A 10,000-nucleotide genomic window follows, 5' to 3' on the forward strand; every position below is an offset into this window, starting at 1 on the left:
CCGCTGAGGGTACCAGGGGTGCCGCTGAGGGTACCAGGGGTAGGGCTGGAGGTACCAGGGGTGCCGCTGGGGGTACCAGGGGTAAGGCTGAGGGTACCAGGGGTGCCGCTGGGGGTACCAGGGGTAAGGCTGAGGGTACCAGGGGTAGGGCTGGAGGTACCAGGGGTGCCGCTGGGGGTACCAGGGGTAAGGCTGAGGGTACCAGGGGTGCCGCTGGGGGTACCAGGGGTAAGGCTGAGGGTACCAGGGGTGCCGCTGGGGGTACCAGGGGTAAGGCTGAGGGTACCAGGGGTGCCGCTGGGGGTACCAGGGGTGCCGCTGAGGGTACCAGGGGTAGGGCTGGAGGTACCAGGGGTGCCGCTGAGGGTACCAGGGGTAAAGAGCGGGCCGGCCCGGCGGGCGAGTGTGGCCGGGAAAGAGGCCTCTCGGTCGGATTGGGAGTTTGAAAAAAATCCCCCATTCATTTCCAATGGCGGAGGTACCAGGGGCAAGGCTGGGGGTACAAGGGGTAAAGAGCGGGCCGGCCCGGCGGGCGAGTGTGGCCGGAAAAGGGGCCTCTTGGTCGGATTGGGAGTTTGAAAAAATTCCCCCATTCATTTTCAATGGCGGGGGTACCAGGGGTAGAGCTGGGGGTACCAGGGGTAAAGAGCGGGCCGGCCCGGCGTGCGAGTTTGGCCGGAAAAGGGGCCACTCGGTCGGATTGGGAGTTTGAAAAAAATCCCCCATTCATTTCCAATGGCGGAGGTACCAGGGGCAAGGCTGGGGGTACCAGGGGCGAAGCTGGCTGGGGGTACCAGGGGTAAGGCTGAGGGTACCAGGGGTGCAGCTGAGGGTACCAGGGGTAAGGTTGAGGGTACCAGGGGTGTTGCTGGGGGTACCAGGGGTCACCATTCATTTTCAATGGGGGAGGTACCAGGGGCAAGGCTGGGGGTACCAGGGGTGTTGCTGGGGGTACCAGGGGTAAAGAGCGGGCCGGCCCGGCGGGCGAGTGTGGCCGGAAAAGGGGCCTCTTGCTCGGATTGGGAGTTTGAAAAAATTCCCCCATTCATTTTCAATGGCAGATGTACCAGGGGTCGGTGTCCGCCAGACGGCGGTGTGGTAGGCAAAAGGCGGGCCGGCTCGGCGAGCGTGCGTGCCCGGGAAAAAGGCCTCTTGGCCGGCGTGAGAGTTTAATAATAGCGGGCCGGCTCATCGAGCGTGCGTGCCCGGGAAAAGGGCCTCTTGGCCGGCGTGAGAGTTTAATAATAGCGGGCCGGCCCGGCGAGCGTGCGTGCCCGGGAAAAAGGCCTCCTTGCAGGCGTGAGCGTTTAATAATAGCGGGCCGGCCCGGCGAGCGTGCGTGCCCGGGAAAAAGGCCTCCTTGCAGGCGTGAGAGTTTAATAATAGCGGGCCGGCCCGGCGAGCGTGCGTGCCCGGGAAAAAGGCCTCCTTGCAGGCGTGAGAGTTTAATAATAGCGGGCCGGCTCGGCGAGCGTGCGTGCACGGGAAAAAGGCCTCTTGGCCGGCGTGAGAGTTTAATAATAGCGGGCCGGCCCGGCGAGCGTGCGTGCCCGGGAAAAAGGCCTCCTTGCAGGCGTGAGAGTTTAATAATAGCGGGCCGGCTCATCGAGCGTGCGTGCCCGGGAAAAGGGCCTCTTGGCCGGCGTGAGAGTTTAATAATAGCGGGCCGGCCCGGCGAGCGTGCGTGCCCGGGAAAAAGGCCTCCTTGCAGGCGTGAGCGTTTAATAATAGCGGGCCGGCCCGGCGAGCGTGCGTGCCCGGGAAAAAGGCCTCCTTGCAGGCGTGAGAGTTTAATAATAGCGGGCCGGCCCGGCGAGCGTGCGTGCCCGGGAAAAAGGCCTCCTTGCAGGCGTGAGAGTTTAATAATAGCGGGCCGGCTCGGCGAGCGTGCGTGCACGGGAAAAAGGCCTCTTGGCCGGCGTGAGAGTTTAATAATAGCGGGCCGGCCCGGCGAGCGTGCGTGCCCGGGAAAAAGGCCTCCTTGCAGGCGTGAGAGTTTAATAATAGCGGGCCGGCTCATCGAGCGTGCGTGCCCGGGAAAAGGGCCTCCTTGCAGGCGTGAGAGTTTAATAATAGCGGGCCGGCTCTGCGAGCGTGCGTGCCCGGGAAAAGGGCCTCTTGGCCGGCCTGAGCGTTTAATAATAGCGGGCCGGCTCATCGAGCGTGCGTGCCCGGGAAAAGGGCCTCTTGGCCGGCCTGAGCGTTTAATAATAGCGGGCCGGCCCCGCGAGCGTGCGTGCCCGGGAAAAAGGCCTCCTTGCAGGCGTGAGAGTTTAATAATAGCGGGCCGGCTCATCGAGCGTGCGTGCCCGGGAAAAGGGCCTCCTTGCAGGCGTGAGAGTTTAATAATAGCGGGCCGGCTCGGCGAGCGTGCGTGCCCGGGAAAAGGGCCTCTTGGCCGGCGTGAGAGTTTAATAATAGCGGGCCGGCCCCGCGAGCGTGCGTGCCCGGGAAAAAGGCCTCCTTGCAGGGGTGAGAGTTTAATAATAGCGGGCCGGCCCGGCGAGCGTGCGTGCCCGGGAAAAAGGCCTCCTTGCAGGCGTGAGCGTTTAATAATAGCGGACCGGCTCTGCGAGCGTGCGTGCCCGGGAAAAGGGCCTCTTGGCCGGCCTGAGCGTTTAATAATAGCGGGCCGGCCCGGCGAGCGTGCGTGCCCGGGAAAAAGGCCTCTTGGCCGGCTTGGGGGATTGAAAAAAAATCCCCCATTCATTTTCAACGGGAGGGGTCGGCGGTACCGCTTGGTGTCCGCCAGACGGCGGTGTGGTAGGCAAATGGCGGGCCTGCACGGCGAGCGTGCGTGCCCGGGAAAAAGGCCTCCTTGCAGGCGTGAGAGTTTAATAATAGCGGGCCGGCCCGGAGAGCGTGCGTGCCCGGGAAAAAGGCCTCTTGGCCGGCGTGAGAGTTTAATAATAGCGGGCCGGCCCGGCGAGCGTGCGTGCCCGGGAAAAAGGCCTCCTTGCAGGCGTGAGCGTTTAATAATAGCGGGCCGGCTCATCGAGCGTGCGTGCCCGGGAAAAGGGCCTCTTGGCCGGCGTGAGAGTTTAATAATAGCGGGCCGGCTCATCGAGCGTGCGTGCCCGGGAAAAAGGCCTCTTGGCCGGCTTGGGGGATTGAAAAAAAAATCCCCCATTCATTTTCAACGGGAGGGGTCGGCGGTACCGCTTGGTGTCCGCCAGACGGCGGTGTGGTAGGCAAATGGCGGGCCTGCACGGCGAGCGTGCGTGCCCGGGAAAAAGGCCTCCTGGCCGGCGTGAGAGTTTAATAATAGCGGGCCGGCTCTGCGAGCGTGCGTGCCCGGGAAAAAGGCCTCCTTGCAGGCGTGAGAGTTTAATAATAGCGGGCCGGCTCGGCGAGCGTGCGTGCCCGGGAAAAAGGCCTCCTTGCAGGCGTAAGAGTTTAATAATAGCGGGCCGGCTCATCGAGCGTGCGTGCCCGGGAAAAAGGCCTCTTGGCCGGCGTGAGAGTTTAATAATAGCGGGCCGGCCCGGCGAGCGTGCGTGCCCGGGAAAAAGGCCTCCTTGCAGGCGTGAGCGTTTAATAATAGCGGGCCGGCTCATCGAGCGTGCGTGCCCGGGAAAAGGGCCTCTTGGCCGGCGTGAGAGTTTAATAATAGCGGGCCGGCTCATCGAGCGTGCGTGCCCGGGAAAAAGGCCTCTTGGCCGGCTTGGGGGATTGTAAAAAAAAATCCCCCATTCATTTTCAACGGGAGGGGTCGGCGGTACCGCGTGGTGTCCGCCAGACGGCGGTGTGGTAGGCAAATGGCGGGCCTGCACGGCGAGCGTGCGTGCCCGGGAAAAATGCCTCCTGGCCGGCGTGAGAGTTTAATAATAGCGGGCCGGCTCATCGAGCGTGCGTGCCCGGGAAAAAGGCCTCCTTGCAGGCGTGAGAGTTTAATAATAGCGGGCCGGCTCGGCGAGCGTGCGTGCCCGGGAAAAAGGCCTCTTGGCCAGCTTGGGGGATTGAAAAAAAATCCCCCATTCATTTTCAACGGGAGGGGTCGGCGGTACCGCTTGGTGTCCGCCAGACGGCGGTGTGGTAGGCAAATGGCGGGCCTGCACGGCGAGCGTGCGTGCCCGGGAAAAATGCCTCCTGGCCGGCGTGAGAGTTTAATAATAGCGGGCCGGCTCGGCGAGCGTGCGTGCCCGGGAAAAAGGCCTCTTGGCCGGCGTGAGAGTTTAATAATAGCGGGCCGGCTCGGCGAGCGTGCGTGCCCGGGAAAAGGGCCTCTTGGCCGGCGTGAGAGTTTAATAATAGCGGGCCGGCTCAGCGAGCGTGCGTGCCCGGGAAAAAGGCCTCCTTGCAGGCGTGAGAGTTTAATAATAGCGGGCCGGCTCATCGAGCGTGCGTGCCCGGGAAAAGGGCCTCTTGGCCGGCGTGAGAGTTTAATAATAGCGGGCCTGAGAGTTTAATAATAGCGGGCCGGCTCGGCGAGCGTGCGTGCCCGGGAAAAGGGCCTCTTGGCCGGCGTGAGAGTTTAATAATAGCGGGCCGGCTCATCGAGCGTGCGTGCCCGGGAAAAGGGCCTCTTGGCCGGCGTGAGAGTTTAATAATAGCGGGCCGGCCCGGCGAGCGTGCGTGCCCGGGAAAAAGGCCTCCTTGCAGGCGTGAGAGTTTAATAATAGCGGGCCGGCTCCGCGAGCGTGCGTGGCCGGGAAAAAGGCCTCTTGGCCGGCGTGAGAGTTTAATAATAGCGGGCCGGCTCGGCGAGCGTGCGTGCCCGGGAAAAGGGCCTCTTGGCCGGCGTGAGAGTTTAATAATAGCGGGCCGGCTCATCGAGCGTGCGTGCCCGGGAAAAGGGCCTCTTGGCCGGCGTGAGAGTTTAATAATAGCGGGCCGGCCCGGCGAGCGTGCGTGCCCGGGAAAAAGGCCTCCTTGCAGGCGTGAGAGTTTAATAATAGCGGGCCGGCTCCGCGAGCGTGCGTGGCCGGGAAAAAGGCCTCTTGGCCGGCGTGAGAGTTTAATAATAGCGGGCCGGCTCATCGAGCGTGCGTGCCCGGGAAAAGGGCCTCTTGGCCGGCGTGAGAGTTTAATAATAGCGGGCCGGCTCATCGAGCGTGCGTGCCCGGGAAAAGGGCCTCTTGGCCGGCGTGAGAGTTTAATAATAGGGGGCCGGCCCGGCGAGCGTGCGTGCCCGGGAAAAAGGCCTCCTTGCAGGCGTGAGAGTTTAATAATAGCGGGCCGGCCCGGCGAGCGTGCGTGCCCGGGAAAAAGGCCTCCTTGCAGGCGTGAGAGTTTAATAATAGCGGGCCGGCCCGGCGAGCGTGCGTGCCCGGGAAAAAGGCCTCCTTGCAGGCGTGAGAGTTTAATAATAGCGGGCCGGCCCGGCGAGCGTGCGTGCCCGGGAAAAAGGCCTCCTTGCAGGCGTGAGAGTTTAATAATAGCGGGCCGGCTCCGCGAGCGTGCGTGCCCGGGAAAAAGGCCTCCTTGCAGGCGTGAGAGTTCAATAATAGCGGGCCGGCCCGGCGAGCGTGCGTGCCCGGGAAAAAGGCCTCCTTGCAGGCGTGAGAGTTTAATAATAGCGGGCCGGCCCGGCGAGCGTGCGTGCCCGGGAAAAAGGCCTCTTGGCCGGCGTGAGAGTTTAATAATAGCGGGCCGGCCCCGCGAGCGTGCGTGCCCGGGAAAAAGGCCTCCTTGCAGGGGTGAGAGTTTAATAATAGCGGGCCGGCCCGGCGAGCGTGCGTGCCCGGGAAAAAGGCCTCTTGGCCGGCGTGGGAGATTGAAAAAATTCCCCCATTCATTTTCAATGGCGGGGGTACCAGGGGTAGAGCTGGGGGTACCAGGGGTAAAGAGCGGGCCGGCCCGGCGTGCGAGTTTGGCCGGAAAAGAGGCCTCTTGGTCGGATTGGGAGATTGAAAAAATTCCCCCATTCATTTTCAATGGCGGGGGTACCAGGGGTAGAGCTGGGGGTACCAGGGGTAAAGAGCGGGCCGGCCCGGCGTGCGAGTTTGGCCGGAAAAGAGGCCTCTTGGTCGGATTGGGAGATTGAAAAAATTTCCCCCATTCATTTTCAATGGCGGGGGTACCAGGGGTAGAGCTGGGGGTACCAGGGGTAAAGAGCGGGCCGGCCCGGCGTGCGAGTTTGGCCGGAAAAGAGGCCTCTTGGTCGGATTGGGAGATTGAAAAAATTCCCCCATTCATTTTCAATGGCGGGGGTACCAGGGGTAGAGCTGGGGGTACCAGGGGTAAAGAGCGGGCCGGCCCGGCGTGCGAGTGTGGCCGGGAAAGAGCCCTCCTGGCCGGCCTGGGAGATTGAAAAAAATTCCCCCATTCATTTTCAATGGCGGGGGTACCAGGGGTAAAGAGCGGGCCGGCCCAGCGTGCGAGTTTGGCCGGGAAAGGGGCCTCCTGGCCGGCCTGGGGGATTAAAAAAATTCCCCCATTCATTTTCAATGGCGGGGGTACCAGGGGTAGCAGTACCGATTTTGGTCGTTAGGGGCGCTGTAGTAGGTAAACCAGATATGCGGAGTTAGGGGGTCAAGAAGGCGAAAGGCTTAGAAAGTGACCGTTCACCAAAATACTTTCCGAAACGTATATAGGGGGGCATGTGTCGGACGAGTCACCATGCTTTCTCGATGCTGGAGGTACCAGGGGCACAAAGTTGGCCGGGAAAGATGCCTCTTAGGCGGATTGAAAGCATGAGAAAATGCCCCCCATTCATTTTCAATGGCGGAGAGCGGGCCGGCCCCGCAGCCGAGTGTGGCCGGCGGAGAGGCGTCTCGGTCGGATGAATGAAGCGTGGAGCCGGCCTCTGACGGCGGAGCTCCGCACTTTCGAATATTTTCTATCTCCCCCTCCGGGCGGTCGACGGCAGTTGGGAAGGCCGCCCGAGAGGCGCCCGGGGCGGATACCTCGGGCGAAAAGCCGGCCTCTGACGGCGGAGCTCCGCACTTTCGAATATTTTCTATTTCCCCCTCCGGGCGGTCGACGGCAGTTGGGAAGGCCGCCCGAGAGGCGCCCGGGGCGGATACCTCGGGCGAAAAGCCGGCCTCTGACGGCGGAGCTCCGCACTTTCGAATATTTTCTATCTCCCCCTCCGGGCGGCCGACGGCAGTTGGGAAGGACGCCCGAGAGGCGCCCGGGGCGGATACCTCGGGCGAAAAGCCGGCCTCTGACGGCGGAGCTCCGCACTTTCGAATATTTTCTATTTCCCCCTCCGGGCGGCCGACGGCAGTTGGGAAGGCCGCCCGAGAGGCGCCCGGGGCGGATACCTCGGGCGAAAAGCCGGCCTCTGACGGCGGAGCTCCGCACTTTCGAATATTTTCTATCTCCCCCTCCGGGCGGCCGACGGCAGTTGGGAAGGCCGCCCGAGAGGCGCCCGGGGCGGATACCTCGGGCGAAAAGCCGGCCTCCGACGGCGGAGCTCCGCACTTTCGAATATTTTCTATTTCCCCCTCCGGGCGGCCGACGGCAGTTGGGAAGGCCGCCCGAGAGGCGCCCGGGGCGGATACCTCGGGCGAAAAGCCGGCCTCTGACGGCGGAGCTCCGCACTTTCGAATATTTTCTATCTCCCCCTCCGGGCGGCCGACGGCAGTTGGGAAGGCCGCCCGAGAGGCGCCCGGGGCGGATACCTCGGGCGAAAAGCCGGCCTCTGACGGCGGAGCTCCGCACTTTCGAATATTTTCTATTTCCCCCTCCGGGCGGCCGACGGCAGTTGGGAAGGCCGCCCGAGAGGCGCCCGGGGCGGATACCTCGGGCGAAAAGCCGGCCTCTGACGGCGGAGCTCCGCACTTTCGAATATTTTCTATTTCCCCCTCCGGGCGGCCGACGGCAGTTGGGAAGGCCGCCCGAGAGGCGCCCCGGGGCGGATACCTCGGGCGAAAAGCCGGCCTCTGACGGCGGAGCTCCGCACTTTCGAATATTTTCTATTTCCCCCTCCGGGCGGCCGACGGCAGTTGGGAAGGCCGCCCGAGAGGCGCCCCGGGGCGGATACCCCGGGCGAAAAGCCGGCCTCTGACGGCGGAGCTCCGCACTTTCGAATATTTTCTATTTCCCCCTCCGGGCGGCTGACGGCAGGTGGGAAGGCCGCCCATTCATTTTCAATGGCGGAGGTACCAGGGGTGCCGCTGAGGGTACCAGGGGTGCCGCTGAGGGTACCAGGGGTGCCGCTGAGGGTACCAGGGGTACCGCTGAGGGTACCAGGGGTGCGGCTGAGGGTACCAGGGGTGCGGCTGAGGGTACCAGGGGTGCGGCTGAGGGTACCAGGGGTGCCGCTGAGGGTACCAGGGGTACGGCTGAGGGTACCAGGGGTGCCGCTGAGGGTACCAGGGGTACGGCTGAGGGTACCAGGGGTGCCGCTGAGGGTACCAGGGGTGCGGCTGAGGGTACCAGGGGTGCGGCTGAGGGTACCAGGGGTGCCGCTGAGGGTACCAGGGGTGCCGCTGAGGGTACCAGGGGTGCGGCTGAGGGTACCAGGGGTGCCGCTGAGGGTACCAGGGGTGCCGCTGAGGGTACCAGGGGTGCCGCTGAGGGTACCAGGGGTGCCGCTGAGGGTACCAGGGGTGCGGCTGAGGGTACCAGGGGTAAGGCTGAGGGTACCAGGGGTGCCGCTGAGGGTACCAGGGGTGCCGCTGAGGGTACCAGGGGTACGGCTGGAGGTACCAGGGGTAAGGCTGGAGGTACCAGGGGTAAGGCTGGAGGTACCAGGGGTTAGGCTGGAGGTACCAGGGGTAAGGCTGGGGGTACCAGGGGTAAGGCTGAGGGTACCAGGGGTTAGGCTGGGGGTACCAGGGGTAAGGCTGGGGGTACCAGGGGCGAAGCTGGCTGGGGGTACCAGGGGTTGGGCTGAGGGTACCAGGGGTTGGGCTGAGGGTACCAGGGGTAAGGCTGAGGGTACCAGGGGCGAAGCTGGCTGGGGGTACCAGGGGTGTTGCTGAGGGTACCAGGGGTGCCGCTGAGGGTACCAGGGGTTAGGCTGGGGGTACCAGGGGTTGAGCTGAGGGTACCAGGGGTAAGGCTGAGGGTACCAGGGGTGTTGCTGGGGGTACCAGGGGTCGCCATTCATTTTCAATGGGGGAGGTACCAGGGGTAGGGCTGGGGGTACCAGGGGTAAAGAGCGGACCGGCTCGCCGGCCGAGCGTGGCCGAAAAAGAGGCCTCCTGGCCGGATTGAGAAATTAAAAAAATTCCCCCATTCATTTTCAATGGCGGGGGTACCAGGGGTATGCAGTACCGATTTTGGTCGTTAGGGGCGCTGTAGTAGGTAAACCAGATATGGGGAGTTAGGGGGTCAAGAAGGCTAAAAGGCTTAGAAAGTGAGCGTTCACCAAAATACTTTCCGAAACGTATATAGGTGAGCATGTTTTGAATGGGTGACCTCCAGGGCGACACAGGGGAGGCCCCTAAGAGTATAATCAGACCATCGTGAGGGTGTTTCCAGCCACCCAAAAGCACTGGAACGGCCTCTGACGGCGGAGCTCCGCACTATCGAATATTTTCTATTTCCCCCTCCAGGCGGTCGACGGCAGTTGGGAAGGCCGCCCGAGAGGCGCCCGGGGCGGATACCCCGTGCGAAAACCCGGCCTCTGACGGCGGAGCTCCGCACTTTCGAATATTTTCTGTTTCCCCCTCCGGGCGGTCGACGGCAGTTGGGAAGGCCGCCCGAGAGGCGCCCGGGGCGGATACCCCGTGCGAAAACCCGGCCTCTGACGGCGGAGCTCCGCACTTTCGAATATTTTCTGTTTCCCCCTCCGGGCGGTCGACGGCAGTTGGGAAGGCCGCCCGAGAGGCGCCCGGGGCGGATACCCCGTGCGAAAACCCGGCCTCTGACGGCGGAGCTCCGCACTTTCGAATATTTTCTGTTTCCCCCTCCGGGCGGTCGACGGCAGTTGGGAAGGCCGCCCGAGAGGCGCCCGGGGCGGATACCCCGTGCGAAAACCCGGCCTCTGACGGCGGAGCTCCGCACTTTCGAACATTTTCTGTTTCCCCCTCCGGGCGGTCGACGGCAGTTGGGAAGGCCGCCCGAGAGGCGCCCGGGGCGGATACCCCGTGCGAAAACCCGGCCT

The sequence above is a fragment of the Hippocampus guttulatus genome, unplaced genomic scaffold (genome assembly GCF_054856545.1).
Source record: "Hippocampus guttulatus isolate MCC_2025c unplaced genomic scaffold, RoL_Hgut_1.0 HiC_scaffold_63, whole genome shotgun sequence".
NCBI lineage: Eukaryota > Metazoa > Chordata > Actinopteri > Syngnathiformes > Syngnathidae > Hippocampus > Hippocampus guttulatus.